Source organism: Cygnus olor, chromosome 1 (assembly GCF_009769625.2).
Source record: "Cygnus olor isolate bCygOlo1 chromosome 1, bCygOlo1.pri.v2, whole genome shotgun sequence".
Classification (NCBI taxonomy): Eukaryota; Metazoa; Chordata; class Aves; order Anseriformes; family Anatidae; genus Cygnus; species Cygnus olor.
In genome coordinates this window covers 148,985,221-148,999,997 of record NC_049169.1, presented here as the reverse complement: position 1 = coordinate 148,999,997, position 14,777 = coordinate 148,985,221, and the positions used below count along the sequence as shown (strand labels likewise).

At 37.4% G+C, this 14,777-nt stretch overlaps 1 long non-coding RNA gene across 3 annotated transcripts; it reads left to right on the top strand.

The window, feature by feature from the left end:
* Window positions 1–5,937: 5,937 nt before the first annotated feature.
* On the top strand, window positions 5,938–14,031 carry LOC121063183. 3 transcript variants are annotated; one of them, XR_005815924.1, is made up of 4 exons: window positions 5,938–6,016; window positions 7,054–7,215; window positions 10,454–10,568; window positions 12,440–14,031. It is a non-coding gene; the product is annotated as an uncharacterized LOC121063183 (long non-coding RNA). The 3 variants fall into 3 exon arrangements; XR_005815866.1 differs by lacking the exon at window positions 5,938–6,016 and adding an exon at window positions 6,108–6,200; XR_005815934.1 differs by lacking the exon at window positions 5,938–6,016 and adding an exon at window positions 6,199–6,327.
* Window positions 14,032–14,777: the final 746 nt, after the last annotated feature.

Sequence of the window (14,777 nt, the reverse complement as noted above, 5' to 3'; positions counted from 1 at the left end):
AAACAAAAAACCCCTGTCACTTTTAATATGCTCATTTCCTGTCTTTCTGAGTGATGCTTAATTACAAGCAAAGAAACAAAAACAAACAAACAAAACCAACAAAACAACTTTATAGCAGTGCTCTTCTGGAATTCTTGATATGTTTCTTCCATCAGCTGTTGCCTGTTGAGTTTATCTGGAGAGCTAGTCATATTTTGAATATTTAACTTACAAATTACGGGGTTACTTGTACTGCTTAACTTCAAATATATATCTTGAAAGCTCAAAATGCCTTCTCACCATGTCTCAACATTCTTATTTTTCTTCATTTATCCAGAAGTATCTGTATAATATTATGAAATATCATAGGCTCAGGTGCTTTATAGACCAATAATTTAACAGTGTTCATAGAGATTCTTTTCCTCTTGGCGCCAAGCTAAAATTGAAGAGACTCAAATTTGACCCTTCAGTAAGTAGGAATTATCCTCCTCTTTTCCATTTCCTTCAAATATTTATGTTGAATAAACCAGATTTGTTTGCATAACTCTGAAAAGCTGCCATCTGGCAACGTGCTGTCTCGATTCATGGAAGAGTGTTTTGTTCCTGCCAATTTCAAGCCTTTGTTTTAAAATCTGTGCAGAAAACAACCCAATCCTCCTTCCCCTGAAGTCAATGGCAGAACTCCCACAAGGTTCTGAAGGAGAAGGATCAAGCCCGAACAATAATGGAAGGTAATTTATTTTTTTTTCAAAGTATCGTCAAAGGAATTGTACTCCTAATTCTATTTGTTGCTGCTTTGAAAACATAATGGCAAGATTTTGCATATATACCAGTCAATAGCTCTAGGCAACTTGAAACTGTCTGATTATACACACACACACATGCATATATATATATATATATATATATATATATACATATATATATATAAAACCCCACGGGAAAATAAAGGAGAACATTTGAAACACTGCATACCAAAGACTGTTTTATTTTCTGAAAGCTAAAAAAAAGCTTCTAAAACGATTTTATTATTCATCACTTGATGAGCAGAAGTTTTCTGGAGCAGTTTGAATTATAGGACATAAGATCATAGTCATACTACTTAGGCTAAAATCCTATCAGATCTCATAGCTAAAAAGAAGATGCCTTGAGTCCCAAGGATAAAGCAGGGTGTTTAACAAATTCCATATGTTCTAACTCTTTCAACTCATTTTGGGGGATATGGATCACTTTTTCCTAATATTTTCTTCAGTGTCAAGTCTGAACTATGCCACATTAGTAGGCCCCTTCAGCTAGGTGCAAAGCTGAAGCCTTGATGGGCTGTGACTACAGAAATCTGCATTGACCCTTCTGCAGGGTGAGAAGCTACCCTCTGTGTTCTGGCTCATTTCCAGATGAATTTCACCCTGCATCCCCGCAATTGCCTTGTAGCCATGCATAAATATATGTTTCACTTCTTTTGTTTAAAATGGTTATGCCTTGTTACTGCTGCAAAAATGGGTGTACTATTATGATCTAAGATAGCTGCATGCCACTAAGAAGGAAAGTGATACCTACTGAGTTCCTGGGCTTGTAAATAGCTGTTATTACTAGAAATGGTACTGACCTTTCCTTCCCTTTTTCAGACTACCAGTTTCAGCCTAACCTAAATCATACAAAAACAAACAAACAAACAAACAAACAAAAGCCCTACACATACAGACATTATAGGAAAAGTAAATTCGTGGCAGAAGTCCATAAACACTTGGTACCAGCAATCAAGATTCATAGAACATTGAGTTAAGGAGGACATGATCTACACAGAAAAAGCAGAACAAAAACACAGATGGAGGTGAGAAGTGGAGAAGTAACCTGTTCCAAGATGTGTACAGGTTTTAAAGTAGACTCAGAGAATCATAGAATGGTTGGGGTTGGAAGAGACCTTAACGATCATCTAACTCAACCACAACCCCACCATGGGCAGGGATACCTTCCACTAGACCAGGTTGCTCAAAGCTTCATCCAGCCTGGCCTTAAACACTTTCAGAGATTGGGAATACACAGCTTCTCTGGACAACTTGTTCCATTGCCTCACCACCCTCTGAGTAAAGAATTTATTATAAATACCTAACCCAAATTCACCTTCTCTCAGTTTAAAAACATTACCCCTTGTCTGATTGCTACATTGCCTTCTAAAAATATCCTCTGTAGCTTTCTTGTACTGGAAGGCCACTGTAAGGTGTGCCCAGAGCCTTCTCTTCATCATACTGAATGACCCCCAACTCCTTCAGCCTGTCTTCATGGGAGAGGTGCTCCAGCCCTCTGATCATCTTTGCAGCCCTCCTCTAGTTGTGCTCCAACAGGTCCATGTCCTTTTTATGTTGGGGGTCCCAGAGCTGAACACACTTCTCCTGGTGAGGTCTCAGGAGAGCAGAGAAGAGGGAGAGAATCACCTCCCTTGACCTGCTGGTCACAGTTCTTTTGATGCAGCCCAGGATATGGTTGGCTTTCTGGGCTGCAAATACACATGCTGTCAGATCATGTTGAGCTTCTTATCAACCAGCATCCCCATGTCCTTCTTCTCTGAATCCAGTCTTTGCCCAGCCTGTATTTGCACTTGGAATTTCCCTGGCCTCGATGCAGGACCTTGCTGTTGGCCTTGTTGAACTTCACGAGGGTCACACAGGCCCATCTCTCAAGCCTGTCCAGGTCCCTCTGGATGGCATCCCTTCCCTCCAGTATGTTGGTCCAGTCATTGACCACGACACTTTGAGTGAAACCATCCGGACAATTCATTACCCACTGAGTGGTACATTCATCAAATCCACGTCTTTCCAATTTAGAGACAAGGATATACAGGACAGTGTCAAATGCTTTGCAGAAGTCCAGGCTGATGATGTCAGTTGCTCTTCCCCTATCCACCAATGCTGTAACTGTGTTGTAGAAGGCCACCAGATTTGTCAGGTACAATCTGCCCTTAGTGAAGCTATGTTGGCTGTCACTAATCACTTTGATGTTTTCCATGTGCCTTAGCATAGTTTCTAGGAGGATTTATTTGCTCCATGATTTTGCTGAGCACAGAGGTGAGACTGACTGGTCTGTAGTTATCCACGTTTTCCTTTTTTCCTTTTTTAAAAAATGGGGATTATATTTCCCCTCTCCAGGGGAAGAACTGAAGTTCTCAGTGAGAACTTCACCAGACTGCCATGATTTCTCAAAAAGATATGGTTAATGCATTGGCCTTTTCTTCCTCGCTGTGCCTATAGGAGATAAGAAGTTCTGGCATGGCTCTATTTGGCACATTTTTAGCTAATGGACTTGTTTTGTGTTTAAGTGATAAACTGACAGCTATAGTGATTCCCCACAGGTAGAAGGAAAACAGTACTGGTCCTACTTGTATGTCAGCAAAATGTCTGGAGTCATTGCATATAGGGCAAAGAAAATTAGGACATGAGGCTGTGAGTGGGCTTTTTGAAAAGAAAAAGTCTAAATGTTTGAAATCAGTTTTAATTACATTTAAAAATTTGTTCTCTGTATTTGCACATACAATTTTTTGTTTTGTTTTGTTTCATTTTAGGTGTATGTATACATTTGTTGAGGTTTAACCCGGCCGGCAGCTAAACACCACACAAATGTTCGCTCACCCTCCCTCTCTGGGATGGGGGAGAGAAACGGGAAAGTGAAGCCTGTGAGTTGAGATAAAGACAGTTTATTAAGACAGGAAAATAATAATAACAATGATAATAATAATGATAATAGTACACTATTAATAATGTGTACAAAACAAGTGATGCACAATGCAATTGCTCACCACCCGCTGACTGATGCCCAGCCTATCCCCGAGCAGCCGGCCCCCTCCCCCCCCCCCCCCCCCCCCTGGCTAGCCACCCCTATATATTGTTTAGCATGACGTCAGATGGTATGTAATACCCCTTTGGCCAGTTTGGGTCAGCTGTCCTGGGTCTGTCCCCTCCCAGCTCTTGCTGCACCCCTAGCCTGCCTGCTGGCAGGACAGAACGAGAAGCTGAAAAGTCCTTGGCTTGGTGTAAGCACTGCTCTACAACAATTAAAACATCAGCATGTTATCAACACTCTTCTCATCCTAATCCAAAACATAGCACCCTACCAGCTACTAGGAGGAAAATTAACTCTGTCCTAATTGAAACCAGGACAACATTCCATACAGAAATGCAACATACAGATACTACCATTTTAATCAGGTAGTTAGTTACTTCTACCTTATTTGTTGTCTTTGGTTCTAGGAGCCCATACAGGGTCTTGCCCTAGGAGATAACTGCATGCTATGCACCCCAAACTTTCCACGTGAAAGCTGTTTAGCAAATGCACGTTACACCTGTCTCCAGATATTTTTTTTTTTTTTTTACTGGTGAAATCTGTGTAGAATTACACTGAAATTTATAGAGTTACACATCTGATATTGGACTTGCTATCTCTGGCCCAGAAAGTTAGCTGTGGGCTGTGCACTAAGATTCACTGTGATTCTTACAAACACAGGAATCTGTTCTCTTAACAAGAAAATGAAGTGTCTCGAGCTGTAATGTTTGTGAAAAAAACTAAAACAAGACTGTTAAACTTAATCTGTTCAAATGAAAAGACAAAGTCTGCAAACCTCAAAGCTGGGATCCGACTTCTGGTGTAAAGCTGCACGTATGTGAGCATGGGTTTGTGTTAGTTCCCATCTTTTCTTAGGACTTAAGGATATCATAAAGTATAAAAATGGAAGTAATGTTATTAATGTAACACTAAAAAAAGTGTAGTCCCCCCTCCAGCCCTACCCCCCCAATGTACACAAACTTTTAACAGCAGCTTGAATATAAACTTTCATTTCCTGTCCACTAGGAATATATATACTTTCAGTGGGGATCAACAGGCAGAATTATTCAAGGGAGAGTGTGCTTCAGTAGTTACAGCAGGGAACTTGAAAAGGTCCTGGTCTAGTTTCAGCATCTTTCTGGGTCATTCATTCACTCAGTGACCTTTGATAACTTACTTGACCTCAATCAAACCAGCTGCAAAGGCAGGTAAAGAAGGCCTGCTCTGCAGAGGAGATATTGCATCTAAATTGAGTCTCTCTGGGGAAACAAATATAATATTCTGAACTGGGAATGTCCGAGCTTTATGGATGTAAGAAATGTTACAAGGTAAATCTCCTCTAGTATCTGATTATGAAACAGTGGCAATATATTCTCCTTCATGGATCATTTCAAAGTCCACTTGACAGCATTAGCTATTGTGTCCTTAAAGTGTATGAACTTAAAACTGCCTAAATGATGATAAGTTATCTAACAAAGAAAACAAGTATTTAAGGAAGATAAATTCTCTTCCAGCTGAACTCTCATAGTCAACAAACACAATGCTTACAACGTTTTAGTACAGCTTTGCTTAAGCCAGGTGACATGATAGACCATGCACAGTGAGGGCTTGTTGGGCCTCTAGTGCATTGCTGGACAGAAGGTGCAGTGAGCCAAGTGTGTCCTCCTACCAGACAAGAGGCCACATCCATCAGGAGTGTGCTCAGGAGTGTTCTATGGCAAATTACACAGCCGAAGTCACTGCTAGCAGGAATGATCATGACTATTTGGACGTTAATGCTGCTTTGCACTCACTTACCCCACAGAGCTTTTTCCCCCATCATTTGGTTTTATTCAGTAAAATTATCTGATTTATTTAGAGTCAAATATTCAATAAATATTAATTCTTTTTTAAAAGAGATCCATATTTTCCAGTCTTTAGTGCTGCCTTATGTTCTATGAAGCGCAACTGGAAATTGTCAATTGAAGAATGAGTGAAATATTCAGAAAGAATTGCAAATTGACCTCAAGTGAGCCTTACTTGAATACCATGACAGCTGTCATTTCAGCTGACACAGTGTTGATAGGTGTATTGAGTTTACACGGCAAGGTTTTGGTATTGGGGAGCTGCAGGTGTGGCCTCTGTGAGAAAAATCCAGAAGCTGTTCCATGTTAGATAAGAGTCAGCTTCAGCCGGCTCCAAAAGGGACCTGCTGCTGGCCAGAGATGAGCTAATAAGCACCTCTGTAAGAGTAGATTTAAGAAAGAGGAAAAAACTGCAGCTGGGAGAGTGAGGGAGGACCAGTCTTGCAGACACCAAGGTCACTCAAGAAAGAGGGGGAGGAGGTGCTCCCCACTCTGGAGCTGAAGTTTCCCTGAGGCCTGTGGAGAGGTCCCTGGTGGAGCAGGTTGTCCCCCTGCAACCCATGGGTACTACAGTGATCAGATTTCCATGCTGCAGCCCATGGAGGAGCCCATGGTGGAGCAGGTGGATCCAACCTGAAGGAGGCTGCAGTCTATGGAGAGCCCCCACCGGAGCACACTCCAGTCTAGAGCTGTAGGAAAAGAGGCTGACTAACGTTTGTCTGGGCTCTCACATATAAACTCCCAGTGATAGTGTAGAGTGATAGTGCAGATCACCTCCAGTGAGATTTAATATTCAAATTATATTTTCAAAATGTAGTGTCATTACTCCATACTTAGTTCAGGCATACTGAGAATGTCATGATGTTTGCTTGGGACTTTTTTTTTTTTTTTTTAAGGGGACTTTCCCTTTCCCTTTCCCTTTCCCTTTCCCTTTCCCTTTCCCTTTCCCTTTCCCTTTCCCTTTCCCTTTCCCTTTCCCTTTCCCTTTCCCTTTCCCTTTCCCTTTCCCTTTCCCTTTCCCTTTCCATTTCCATTTCCCATCCTTTTCTCCTTCCCCTTCCATTTCCGTCTCCCTCTTCCTCTTCCTCTTTCCCTTTCTCTTCCTCTTCCTCTTCCCTTTTAGTTTTCCCTTCCCCTTCCCTTTCTCTTTCCTCTTTCCACTTCACATTTCCCAAAATATCTTCCTTTTCCCTTTTCTCTCCACTTTCTCATCCCCTTACACCCTTCCTACCTCCCTTTGCTTCCTTTCCCCTTTCTTTGCCTCTCTCTCCCTCTCCCACTCTGGCTTCCACTCCCACCATCCCATTTCCTCTTTCCTCTTTTTTTTTTTTTTTTTTTTCCTTTCAGTGAGGCAGGCAAGGTGGTGGTGGAGGTATTTACGCAAATCTGATTCTTTTGTTTTTCTTTGTTTTCTTAGGCAGGTTTCTTCTTTCTGGATCAGACTTCAGTCTGGTGTAAATCTAAATGGAACAACATATGGTCAGAGATCATACCACGGATCATTGGTTCTAGCATGAAAGAATCCTGCAAAGTCAAGCTACAAACACAAATTTGGGCTGGATATATGAAAGTTCAAATTGTGAGAAATCTACAGATTTAATTTGTTCTGTGTTATTTTTATATGTTACAATTTAAAAGCACCTCTTAAACAACTGGGAATCTTCAGACTTGATTGCTGCACTAATAAATTGTGTATGAGATTTTAATCCCATGTATTTTTAGACTTTTGTTGTTTATCTATTCTTTAAAATTATGTCCACAAACACTAACTCCTCAGTGTTTTATACTGTAAAAATCTTATGTTTGTGTATTGTTCCTTGTGTATTAATTTATTGAATTAAATTTCCTGTTCATTTTATGAGAACTATTAATAGAACTAAACCTTAACCTTTTTGTTGTTGTTGTTGTTTTATTTTGTTTATGTTGGCTTTGATTTTTTTTTTTTTTGACAGCAAATGATGAGCTGATTGATGGAATTTATTTGCCATGAAGTCAGACCATGGTTTAATCCAGGAGGGAAAACCTGTGACATTTTATTACACATTTTATTTCGATCACATATTTGTTATATATCAAAATATGTCCATGGTTGATGCTGAATTTTACAAATCACATACATATAAACTACTTCAGAGAAGCTGCCCCAAAATAATGGAGAATTTGCACTGCGTCTTTGTGACACGTTTTTTTGTTACATACAAAGCCACTGGAGGAGGTGTGCAGGCACTGGAAAAATCAAGTCTGGCAGGCCAAACATAAATATACATTCAAATACACATAAGTACATTTATACAAATAATTTTCTCAGGTAACCTACATTTGCTGTACTTAGCATAAAATAAATGTCTATATATGCCAGGTGCATCCAAGCCTGAAAGTCAGAGTCAATAATCATAGTCGTTGTTAAGGCTAGATGTGGAAAAACAGGAGTACAAGAACTAGACAAAACCCCTTGTTATTTTGTTCAGGCTACTTATGGAAGTCTTTGATATGACCTTTTAACCCAGCAGCAGTACAAACAAGTTGTTGTTATAAAGTAAAATAGCGACTGTTAGTGTTCTAGATAGTCAAGACAGAACTTTTCATGATAGATAGGAGGAATGTGTCTCTTCCAATGCATACTGCTTCAACAAGGCATCATGAAATGCAGCTTCTAGGAATAAGGAAAATTAAGAGGTACAGAAAGTGTGTTTTTGACATGAAGAGTTACAGCGTTCAAACCTTTTGAATATATGGTGTACCTAGAGAAAGAGACTAAAAATACATATGCCCATTTGATTTAATAAGAACTGTTATTTCCACCCCCCCCCCCCTTTTATTTATTTATATTTAATTTCCTTTTTCATGTCATACATTCTCTAATAGGATGTTTATAGAAACATGTTTTAATATGACTAAGCATATTAATTCTTTCATGCTTAGGGGTGAACTTTTTGCATTCTCATGTGGGAACAGAAACTATTAGTAATGTGTATTGCCACTTAATACCATTTACTTTTGTGAAAATGTGAAAGACAATTAATTTTAAAATTTGCAGTGAAGGTTATGATTTTGCTGTTTGAGATAAATATAATTTTAATGACATTTTTTCTGGACAATAAAGGTCTTTTTAAGAAGGAAGCATGCCCTAAGGTATGTAAGGGTAATGTATCAGATTAACTGATACAGTTATTTAAAAAAGACACATTTTCAGGTACCAGAAATCTTCTTAACTCATGAGGTAGAAGAACTAAGAAAAGTCTTGCATCTATATCCAACCATACCAATACCACCAATATCATCCACTAATCCATGTCCCTAAGCACCAGGTCCAACCTTTCCTTGAACACCCTCAGGGATGGTGACTCCACTACTTCCCTGGGCAACCTGTTCCAATGCCTGACTGCTCTTTCTGAGAAGAAATGTCTCCTCATTTCCAAGCTAAACCTCCCTTGGTGCAACTTGAGGCCATTCCCTCTAGTCCTATCACTAGTTATCTGTGAGAAGAGGCTGACCCCCACCTCCCCACAACTTCCTTTCAGGTAGTTGTAGAGAGCAATATGGTCTCCCCTGAGCGTCCTCTTCTTCAGACTAATATGTATGTATATTAGATATATAATATACTAATAATATACTAATATAATAATAATATACTAATATATTATATACATTCAGACTAATATATTTATAGCACATATAAAATACGTATATAATGTAGTAGTGTAATATATATATATGTATATATTATACATATATAATATAATATATTTATAATTGCTTCATAATGCAATGTTGAGTAATTTTTGGAATGTATGTAAAGAGAAACAGGAAATACCAAACCTAAATCAAATAAATATTACCTTAAAAGTTGTAATTATTCTGTGATTTTTCATTAAGAATTTTGAGTGGCATAAGGTTTTCTAAAATCTCTTAAAATATTTTTTTCTGGGGCAAGGACACAGATAATAATTACAAAGTTTGTTAGGTAATAATCATCCAGCCATATTGGTAATATCTGACATGAATCATGAAAGAGTTCAGATTTTCTGTGTTCTAGTTTCATTAGAAACAGGTTTATTGCTTAGGTTAAAAAACCTGTCTAAAAAAACCCAGGCAGAACTGAGCAAGATATTTCTGCATACTTCTGTCTCTAATTTTAATCGTTTCCTGAGTTCTGAGGAGCTGTAAGCAGGCTGTATGGCTTGTGTCTGCAGTTCAGTGCAATTTGCTGTACAATGATTGTTGCAGTTAGGGAGGGCAGTAGTCCTTAGCAGCCCAGTGTTGAGTCTAGCTCAAAGGATGTGTGTATGCCAAATGAAAAAAATGATTCAGAATCTACCACTTTGTCTACTTTGTACATGAAATGTTTCACTGAAGGACATAGAACTCTGTTATGTACTAGTTGCTGTACGGATTTTGTTCACGGACAAGATTTGCCCGCAAAAGTGATTTTCCAGCACTCCCTGGATGCCCGTACCCCTGATATCTATCTCATCTCATCATCTCATCTCATCTGACCTCATCTTAATTTATGCCTTTCAAATGAGAAACTTGTTTTCTAATCCTTGCAGCTGATTAAAAAAAAATAATAATGAAAATATCAAAAATGTTTTTAATAATAAAATTATTTTCTTGGCTTGCTGTAACAACATTTTTACATAAAAAGTAATTTACTGAAAAAATATAATTTTAATTAAAATTAGGTTATATCAGAAACTGCAAGGGGTAATTTCCTGATGGCACCAGGACCATTTTTTTTTTTTTTAAGTGTGTTTGCAAAATATACATCTTACTTTTTGTTTAACCTTTTCTACTCTTTTCAAATCTTTTGTTCTCAGTGGAGAACAAGGAGATAAAACCAGGATGTGAGATATGAGATATACTACTTACCAGCCAGACATCCAGCAAATACATTGTAGTCTTTTTGAGGATTACAGACTAAAACTCCTTATGGTAAACATTTTTTTTTTTTAGTGTTAAGTGGCATAACACTTTTTGGTGCTGCATATTTTTGATAAACCAAAACTAATTAGTAACTTAAATGCTGTGTGTTAGGTTCTGGAAAAATACAGGAATAAAAAGAAAGTCAAGCCACTAAGGAGATATTTAAAGAAGAATAATTTCCTATTCACATCATAAAATTTGTAGATTTTTTTTATAAGGCTACATGTGTGTGCTATCAAATTTTCCCAATAAAAAAATATGAACACTCCCCCCCCCCATCATTTTAGAACCTATTTTGAGGAAAAGACTAGCTATTTAGCTATTCTGTTTAATTTTCAACCTAGTTGCTTGCTCTAAATTAGCAAATCCAAGTGTGTATAAGACAATTTACTGTGCTTAATGTTCCTTTCAATAGCTACTAGTTGTCAGCTTTCTAAGGGAAAGTTTATTCTAAAATCAGTATGAAAATTTTAAGTGGGAGAAAGCAGAGAAAATTATTTGTGATTTGAAAAAAATGTACTCATACAGTTAATGAAAGTTTGATTTAACTCTTAATAGGATTTGGTAACAAGCTATTTTCAACAATTAATTAAGCATTTATTAGATTAATCAAAATACCTGACATCATCAGCCAAAAAATACATTTAATCAGCTGTTGTTTTATTTGTCCTTCTAAAAATAGTTTCTATTTTCAGATGAAATCAAGAATTTGAGCATATATAAAAAGTGCAGATATTCAAAAAGACATATTTTAAAGTGTTATTCTTATAAAGTTCTTATAACTATCCGTGAAAGCACGGATGTGGGGAAAGTGGGGAAAGGGGGGGAAAGTGGGGAAGTGTTATTCTAGCTCTAGAGTTTCATCTAAGTTTCACCCATTCTCTAGTGTTGCAAAAACACTGAAGAAGGTTTTAAAGTAAGCCACAATAATTTCCATCTATGTGTAACTGTGAGATCACATTTGCTTTAATTTTTTCAACTCCAGAGTTATTTTGTTTTTATGCAATGAACGCATATAATGGAACATAATACACTCCTCCACCTAGCAGTTAAGCAGTTAAATTTCATGGCTGTTAATGAAAATGGTTGTTGACAGACAGAAGAAAATGGCATAGATGTACAGTCTTTAATATTCTTGCAATAAGGCAGTTACAGACTGCTGATTACATTTTGACGGGTTTTGACAGAGAACACCAGAAAGGGGAACTGGCTGGGAACTTCTTAATGAGACATTTCCTTAATCAGAATCTCTATGAGTTTTGAGGACTAAAAGCTTTCTATTTGTAGGCTTTCTTAGGTAAAGGGAAGAATTTATGGTGACAAGGAACAGTAATTACAGTGCAGCCAAAATCCTAAGGTGCTCTCTTGGGATGTTCACTCCCTACTTCACCCCTGTTGCATTACATTTCATTGGAGAATATTAACCATACATCCATAGGCTATTACAATCTCTCTCAAAAACATCCACTGGTGATTCTTTTATAAAAAGGGTACACACGTGGTAACCCAGACAGAACCTACTTGTTTAAGTGAGTAGTTTATGCTGGAAGTGAAGACATGAGGTAATTTCAAATTTCAGATGGTTATCCTAGTCACAAGGCCTCTGATTTTATTTAGGAGTCTCTTTCTTGCTTATGTTTGGGATTGCACGTGGAAACTAATGAAAATTCAAAATTGCAAAATCAAATAATATGTTTGTGGCCAGTCCTAACAGGAACTTTCTTTTGCACAGAGCTTTTGAAAACATATATAATATGTTATATATTAGGGAAACTAACGTGATCAGCAGGAAACACTCAGCTACTTGAAATGTGTTCGTTTCGTAACTATACAGATTTCCAGCTGAAACGTCCCTGATAATAATTAATTTCCCCCTACAGCACTGTTTTCATTCCCTTGTGGGGAAGAGCACTACAAAGACTGGCTCTGCTATATCATCTGGGAACAAAGACAAGACACTCCCACTTCTTGCTATCTCTCACTCAAAACCAAACTCAGGTGGAAATATCATTCCTTGTGTATTGCTTTGATTAGTGGGATGATATTGGATCCAGGGCTAAATGCTTAAATACTTAAATAATACATATTTTTTAAAACATTGGATTTACTGGAACTCTTTTCTCCTGACTATTAATATGAATATAATGGTCCCGATTGTTTTGTTACATCTATGCTACACAAGCGGAGCCTACATTTGAACTGAGGCTCACTTTAATTATTGAATTAACACAATTTCATGGTTGATATGCTTCTTTCTCACCTCTGGGCTTTATATTTTCTGGTCTGCTGTGATCTTTTTGCCTATTGGTGCAAGAAGAAATTAATGCATTTTCTTGTTGCTCATGCGTTACTATCCAGAACATTACAAATTAAATTTTACCTAAAGAAATATAGTCCTGGATCAGAACTTCTTCTTACAGCTCCTTACATTTAAAAATAAACGAGACACCTTTCGTTAAACAGTTACAGACATACATTTCCATTACAGAGTTTACATGTCTGAACTACCTATTACATATTTCAGTTTTATGTTCATTTCTTGAAACCTGTGGCCCATATTACTATGTGGCAAATGTGAACCTGGGCCCTCATCTGTCCCTGAACATCACTGTGCTGTAGCTTGTCCAAACAGAGCAACTGCCAAAGTTCAGACTTGAGAATATTAAAGTGTTCAGAATATTTAGATATACAGAATACTTAAGCCTGCATGTAATGAAGATTCTTTATTGTTAAGCCTACAAGGAATTCTATTCAGATAATCTGTGCAGCATTAAAAAAGTCATTATCATCTGCAGTAAAAGAACTGGGGGGAGAAGAAGGTTGTTTATTTATTTTGAAATGATGTCCACTGTGTTCTAAGTGGTCACAGTGTGGCATGCAGAGAAGCTTGTGCCAGATTTGTGAAGAATAATCACAATCATCTCTTCCTTGAACTCTTTCAGTTTTAAGCTGTCTGAAGTAATTTCCTATCAGGATGAGCCTGGCTAAAGAGGCAATACACTGCACAAAAGATAAAATCGTAAGTATGGAAAACTATAAATGTGTGATTATGAAAGTATACAAGTTACCCTTAAAAAATACAGCATTGTATCAAAAGCTTATCCCTAGCTTGTGTCTCTTCCTTTGTTCTCACATTCTTTCTTCTCCCCTGTTGAATTATGATTGTTGATCTCTCTTTTCACTCTCATCATTTCCCCCTCACTTCTACACCCCCCTCCAAGGCAAGGAGGAGTGATGATCACTGCTTTGTCAGCCCACATGAAAGAACATGTAAATAACATAGCAATTTACCTATGGAGAAATGAATTATTCAATAATATATTGATATGGGAGAAGTGAGATACACCCCTTTCAGTATATGATTCACTTAATATGTCAGTATTTTGTGGAAAGATAATCATCAATGAGATCTTTAGCTATCTATGTCTTGCATTAATCTGTCACTAGTAGGCCATGTAAGTTGGTAGGTGTAGTGAAGAGGTAGCCTCCCTCCAGTACCCTCTCTTATATTTTGCAGATAAATATACTTTTCCCCTTTGAAATGCCGAGTAAAGTATGATACCATTTTGTTAATAACTTTAGGGAAAATGCAAATAATAGTTTTAGCAAGAGCAACTATTTATGTTTTAGCAACTATTTATTCTGTGAATACTTTTATGTTCATCTGAAACTAGAAGGAAATAAAAGAAGAGAGCTATTTATTATGACAGTCTCACACAGAAAGTTAATTTCCCCACAATCCTTCAATCCTTTATTCTTCAAAATACCAAAATCAGACAGATTTTGTTGTGACTTTGTGAGCTTTATGCTCATTTACTTACTAATGAAATTATTTTACAGGTGAAAGTATTGAGGCTATATGGCCCCTGTACAGTATTTACTCAGGGGAATATTTATTTTCTACAGAAATTATCCTTTTCAGTTATATGTCATTGAACTTCCTCCAGGAAGAGGGGTTGCACACTTGAGTAGAGGTTGCCAAGTTTGGTTCTGTGTTTATCTTGTACTTGTTGATCTTAAAATGAAAGCGTCTCACTACACTGTGTCAGTACAACTGAACTTTAGGTAGCCTTGTCGAAGCAGGAAATCCATATTTTGTATGTTCTTTCTTTCCGAGTACATGTTGAAAGTACACTTTTATAAAAGGATATTGTATAATAGGAGCTGCTTTTAGAGCTGACAAAGACCTTGGGAAAGCTAATGTTTTGCTATTATTAA